Below are 7,607 nucleotides of genomic sequence, written 5' to 3'. Positions count from 1 at the left end.
TGCGAACACATTTGATGTACACGGCCTGTGACCCTGTCCACTTAAACAGGTTTTTTTTTTAAATCTCATTTTTTCTTGGTGCTGTCGCTGTTTGTCCTCATGAAAACTGAGTATTGAGTAAATGAAAATAATGCAGGTTGAAGATTTTTTTTTTTCTCAAAATTCTGGCTACAGTGTGGTTGTTTGCAGGGGCAAACTGGGACAATAATTCAGGCCAGGAAATGTATTTAATCTCAGGCCACCTCTGTTGCTACTGGTCTGAGACAATAACTATTGTCACCACTACCCTATTCATGTAATTCCATGATGTAGACTAACTCTTTTATTTATTGCAACATGTAGACTACCAATCAAACCATTAGTCCTTAAAAACTCAATAGAGAAACGCCATCTTTACCAATCAATACGCATGTCTTTGGACTGTGGAGGAAACCTAAGCACCTGGAGAACATGCAAACTCCACACAGAAATGCCAACTGAACCAGCCGAGATTCGAACCAGCGAGTCCAGTAAGTCATTTTAGATGAACACCCACCTAACAACTGATTATGTAAATGTCCTGTATGTAATTCTGACAAACCTGCTCCCTTTTGCAGCATTTTTCTGTGTCTATGATCAGGACTTTTTTCCATTCATGTGCTTGCTCGCTGCTGTTGGACTTTCTGTTAAGTTGCAGGTTTTTGCACCACTGATTCAAAGTTATAGCAGGTATTATAAAGGTCCTATGCAGATAGCCAATAGACTCACTTTTGCATTTGCTCTCAGCCTGCATGGTTACTTCCAGTGCAGCACGGCAATAACTGTACAAGGATGGTGCAGGAGAGGATCATATATCACACTTCCTCACCTTGGAATTATACACTGTTAAAAATTGTCCTGTTAAAAAACAGTAAAATACTGGCAGCTGCAGTTGCCAGCAATGTACTGTTATTTTACAGTATGTTGCTGTAAAAATACATGGACTACATTGATTTACACAATACTCAAGTGAACTCATTTTGCTCACTGAAAGCAACTGCCTCAACTTGGTCAACTGCTGAATGAGTTTATGAAGTAATGTGCTATATATGCTTAGAAGCATACTTATAATGATAACTTATTTTAGTTAATTAGAAAAGTTTGGTTTAACTCTAATGTCTTATTTTTTACAACAGCACACATACATGTAAATCTGGAGTCACCAGAGAGATTCTGACTGCATCAGCAACTAAACAGCCGCTATCTTTAAATAGAGAAACATGCAGAATAACATCAGCAGTTCATTGTTCATCTTTAACTCATACACTGGCTCTACTCTCCTCCACAACGGTGACAGACAGAACAAATTAGCTTCAGGTTTTACAGTAAAATACTGTTTTTTCCTTGATTTAACAGTAATCTACTGGCAGCTGTGGTTGCCAGCAATATACTGTTTTTAACAGTCTACTTCCATAGTTTAAATTAACAGTAAATTACTGTTAAAATACATTTTTACACTGTGTTTTTACCTCTCACACCTTTAACCCTTTAAACCCCAGAGCATATACTTCAGTTTTAATTGAAGTGTCCACACTACTGAGTGTTCAAGAAACATGGAGCAAAGCTGAAGTAAATTCATTAATTAACTGACTAATTAAATGATAATTGAGGATTAACAATGAACAAATGAAGAAATACTGAAGGGAAAAAACAAGAACAGAACATACAAAACTTTAGTCACAGCTTTATAATGAAATAACCTGAAGAACAACAAATGATTTAATCATTTAAATGATCAGCGGATGATTAAACAACTCTACAAACATCATCACCAGCTACACTTATTACTTAATACATGTATTTTTGTATAACATCTACTAAAGTTCTTCTTGAGAAAAAGTTAAAGTTTTACATCACCATCATGGAGAACAGAGTTTGCTTTAGTTGGGCTCTTAGCCCTGTCATTTTTAACATTTATATATCGTGGCTGCTGCAATTGTTAAGAACTTTGTTTGAAAAGCTCCTTTGTTGTGGCAAGCCAGCCAAAAACCTAAATAAGATCTGGTGATGTTCATGTTGCTATTAAATGGTAGAGTCTGTTCTCATTTCGTATAATAAAATTTACTGCTCCTATTCAATGTTAAATCTATAGTTTTACATTATATGTGTATATATATATGGCAATGATTTCTGGAAGTTTTTAAGAATATCTTGGACAATAACACTGCTCTATTGTGTAAATTGCACTCAAAGAGACATCAATAATCAGCATATGAACCTCAATAATGGTGACAACAAATTTAACAAAATTAACTGTTTAACTCACAAACAGGCAACTGAAAGTCTAAACATAAACAACAGCAGAATCAAACACAAATAAAGAAAACCGTTAGACCATTATACAACATTTATTTATACCGCAATGCATGCTGGGATAGTTGTACAGTGCCACTCCCAGCATGCATTGCAGCATGAAACATTTGAGATGTTACCATTGTTGAGATACAAGGTCAGATTCATGATGTCTGAGTGTGTATTTGTCATAACTAAACTGTATTTGTATGTTATTTCCTAACTGTTAAGTAATTACAGAGGTATCTTTTCTGTTTCCACTTCTCATTAATTAAATTAATAAATGCAACTAGCATAAAATCTATTGAATGAAGCCCTTCTTCCAGATTTATACCAAAACATTTATCAGAACTAATTTCAGATAAATAGATTTCTCTATTTATTGACTTCCCAACTTTATTGCTATAGTACAAACATTTTGTAAACTCTGTATTCAAGCAGTTGGAAAGTCTTCTTAAATGAGTTCAAGGGTGAAGAGCCCAACTAAATCAGCCCCTCACTCCACTACGGTGACACAAAAAACACCTTAATTTCTGTTGGATCTCAATGAGAATAGTATGGAAGTCAAATCAGTCAGTAATAAGTGTGTGTCTGCTGTTGTTTGTGGAGTTGTTTAATGATCCTCTGCTGAGACTGAAGCTGTTTTATTTTATTTGATTTTATTTAATGCTGTAACTTAAGTCGCTAATTGTATTTCTTGTTTATTTTCTTCAGTAATTGTAATTATTAACAGCAGGTGTTCATCAGTGTCTGAATTCACTCATTAGTGTTCATTAAAACTGTCAGGTGAACTATATTAGTTAACTAGTGTATGAAATAGTGAACAAGGACACAAAGTGTGATTTCAAACACAGATTTCAAAACATCGAATCTGAATCTGTTCGCTCACAGTTTTCTGCAGTTGGTTACTTTCTCGAAAACAAAAATGTTACCCAGAAAGCACTGTTTTTAACAGAATATTACTGTTTTAGTCAAAAAACATTATTTTACCGTAGAATCTGACCGTTTTTTAACAGCAATTTTTTACAGTGTAAGGTTCTATCTGACATTTTTGTCAAAATTGAGTTATTGACAAATTCTTAGATAATGACAACATATTTACATTATGGGATGTTGTTCTTATAAGTTTTTCACAATATAAGACTTTTTATTTATAAAACAAATGTTACACACCTATTGTTTGCTATGGAATGCAAAAACTTTAAAGCCCAATATCTCAAAATCATTCAGAACGTAGATAGAACCCTATAATTCCAAAGTGACGACTTGCTGTTAACAGTTTTCTCAGATTACCGTGCCTTTAATGGAATCATGAGACAGAGATGTCACACCAAACAGCAAAGAAGAGAAGAGGTTCAAATTCTACATTTTGAGTGGTATCAATCATTTGGAGGGTGAGTATCATGGTGATATATATACTAATAGCAATTAAATCCTAGTCGTATCCGTTTTTGACAGTTAATACCGGGGTTTTTAATGTTATAATTTAATAAGCTGCATCATTTCTATCCATCCATCCATTTATCTATTTGCATTTTTTGTACATTGTGTCCTTAATATCAATTGTATATATGAACTACCTATACCTATAGTTTATTTCTCAGTTTCCTGTAAGGATTGAATAACAGAAGAGATGAACATGATGGCAACATGTTTCGGATCAATGGACTCAGAGAAGCTGCATAGTTTGAGAGTAGGAGCCTATTTACACTCAAGATGACATGATGATACAGCTCATCTACAAAGACATCAAAATGTTTCAGACCTTTTGAGAGGAAGATAACCATTACTCTCTGTTTTTTATTTTTTACTTTAACCTGCCATAATGCCTACAGATTTGAACAAAACACACACAACTTTTACCTTGATAATAGTTTAATATTGTACATTTACATCACTGCTAGGGAAATGTTTAACATTAATGTGTTAGTTATTTATATTTGCATAACTGTTTTTGTTTCAAGGCGAAGGTGGTACAAGACTTGAAGGTGACCACTTCATAATTCTCATTGAACACAAAAACGCTGCATATTTACATTAGTGCAGTGCAAGTATCTAAAGATTTTGGTAACACTTTACAATAAGGTTCATTAGTTAATGCATTTACTAACATGAACTAATCATGAACATCACATGTACAGCATTTATTAATCATAATTAAACATTTACTAATGCATTATAAACATCCAAGTCCATGCTTGTTAACATTAGTTAATGCACCATGAGTTAACATGAACTAACAATGAATTACTGTATTTTCATTAACTAATGTTGGCTAACATGAACAAATACTGTAGTAAATATATTGTTCATTGTTTGTTCATGTTAGTAAATGCATTAATTAACATTAACTAATGAACCTTATTCTAAAGTGTGACCAAGATTTTTTATATTGACATCAGTGAAGTGTGCTTTATGTCTTTGTTTTACTGCATTAAAAAATTCATGTTCATTTATATTAATTTATATTATTTTTTTACAAGAATAAATCCAAGTTCATCATTCCCCATCAAATGTTATTTCTTGAAGTTTTTACATCAGTATTGTTTTTTTTATATTATTATTGACATTTTAGCCTCATGCTGAGCACCAAATAATCTAATGATGATTTCTTTGGTTTGTCTTGAATATTGAATATTAAAATTAATATTAGTATTAATATTGAGATTGTGGCCACTCCTTACTTAAGGTGCGTGTAGGTATCAGATAAATAACTAAAATGAAACTAAAATGGGGCACAAGTCACAAGTTTTCATTGTGGCAATAATTGACAATCAAAGATTGTTGAAATTAATTATACTAATTTTGAAGCTCATTATCTGGCCAAATCGTAAGGATAGTGAGATTGTCTCACCTTAGAAGGAAGACACAATTATAATAAATAAGTATTAATTAACAAACAAATATTAAAGTGGGTTGAGGATTGTGATAAATTACTGTTCATTTTACAAAGGCAAACTAGAGTCTCATAAGGTAACCCTTATTTTAAAATAACAAACAAATGAGGAAGTTTTTGTTATAAATGAATGTCAGTTTGAATATCAGTAAACAAATATCTTACTGAAACGCTATGCTAAAGTCTCAGATAGAGGTTTGGAAAGTAACATATTTATGCTTCTAAGAGAAGCTGGAAGAGGATTACAACTACCTTTTTCATCTACACTTCAAGCAAATAAAGCATCCTTTTACAACCCATCAATTATTCTCTCCCTGGAGGGTTGGATTGAAAAGATGGCGCCTTTCAAACCCAGCATTATAATTTGATGACCAGCATTGTAATTGGATCTGGTGGTCACTGGAGGGTGTCACCCATGGTGTGACCGGCATTTGCATTAGCATAGTCTACAGTTAAAATGGTTTCATAATTTAAAAGTCTTTAATATTTTTCAATGCATATTTCGCTTTACAAACCACTTCTAGTTTACCCAAGGCATTGTAGTGTTATTTTGAATGTATCACAAATACTAACATCAATATTTTGTTAGATTTTTGACTATATTCGTTTAATCTATAATCTAACAAAATGAGTTTAATCCAGCCTGATCTCATGAGAAAACGTAAGTATTTTACGTTTTGCCAGTTAAGTGGCTAATTCGTATCAATTCGTACGAGTTTAGTCGTACGAAATGGTACGATTTTAAAAAGGAGGCGTGGCACCTGACCCCACCCCTAACCCCAACCATCATTGGGGGATAAGCAAATCGTACTAAATTGTACGAATTAGATCGTACAAATTCATACGAATTAGCCACTAAATGAAAAAGTTACGAATTGCCGTGAGATTGTGTTGGTTTAATCTATAATCAAAATTAGTCTAATCAATAATTTGTTAGATTAGTCTAATTTAACTAGCAAAATAAGATTATTTGTTAGATTAGATTATTTTATACTAAAGCACCCCATACCAAGGTCTCTGATAGAGGTTTGGAAAGTAATATATTTACACTTCAGCTCTTGATGCAAAAGTTGGATCTTATTGCAGGTGTTGATGCATGGAACAAGCAGACATAGGTCTCTTGAGCATTAAGAAGAAAAATCTGTAGATTTCAGGTGGTGGTATTCCTGATGTCGAGGACACACCAATAACTTAACATTTCTTCTTGTAGAGTTTCTCAAATCTAGTACACACAGATTTCTGGAGGTGGTGGTCTTGAAACAATGGTTTCAGACACCTTGGAAAAAGTGCTGTGAATCCAATCACCATAAAAAAATCTTTGCTGGAACACGCAGCAAAGTTCTAAAATATTCTGAAGTTCTTTGAGCAATTTGGATAGCCTGCCGCGATGACGCTGTGAGGAGGGTGTCATCCATAGTGTGGCTGACATTTGCATAGGTATAGTCTACAATTAAACTTTTTATAAGTCTCAAATATTCTCCTATTCATAATTCACTTTTCAAAACACTTCTACTTCATCCAAGTTATTGTGCTGAAAATATAAAGTCTAAACATCACTATGCAATATTGACCTAAACATTGATCTATAAATAAAAATAAGCAAAGTTTCATACAGTGGAGTATTTATCATTTAGATCTAAAGGTATATGAAGTAAAACATTCCATTTTGTGAGATGGAGATTTTGTAATCCATGTGTCTCTCTGTATCTGAGATGATGTAGATTAGAAGAAAAATGTTAATTAGGTCAAGAAGCAGCTTTGCAAGTTCTGGCCTCTCAACACCTTTGTCCAGAAGAACAACGAACAGATGGTTTTTCACATTCTTCATTGCCACTCTTAACTGATTAGCTTAAACAATAAGGGCAGAGTTCGTGTTTCTTTAACTAGCTGCAGCATTTGTTCATCAACTGAATTTCCACAAGTTTCTGATATTTTATTTTCCCTTGATTACAACAACATTGTTATATTGCATCACATTGCAATGTTGATCTTTACATAATCATATATATATATATATATATATATATATATATATATATATATATATATATATATATATATATATATATATATATATATATTCATATTGGGGAGTATTTCAAACAGTGCATATTAAATACATGAATCTCTGAATGTTAAGGTATATGAAGTGAAATACTCCATTTGTGTCCACTCCATGAGATGGAATATTTTGTAATCCATGCGTGTCTCTCTGTGTCTGAAACAATGTTGATTAGATGCAAAAAACCATTCTGCAAGCTGTTGCTCTCTTAACTGCTTTTTCCTTCAGAAGTACAAAAGACAGATGTTTATTCACCATCTCCATTGTGGCTGTTAACTGATTAGCTTAAACAAAAGGGGCAGAGTTAAAGTAACACTTTAACTGGCTGCAACATTTGTT

Source organism: Danio rerio, chromosome 14 (assembly GCF_052040795.2).
Source record: "Danio rerio strain M-AB ecotype USA chromosome 14, GRCz13ab, whole genome shotgun sequence".
In the NCBI taxonomy this organism is placed as follows: domain Eukaryota; kingdom Metazoa; phylum Chordata; class Actinopteri; order Cypriniformes; family Danionidae; genus Danio; species Danio rerio.
Note: the sequence above shows the minus strand (reverse complement) of the source record.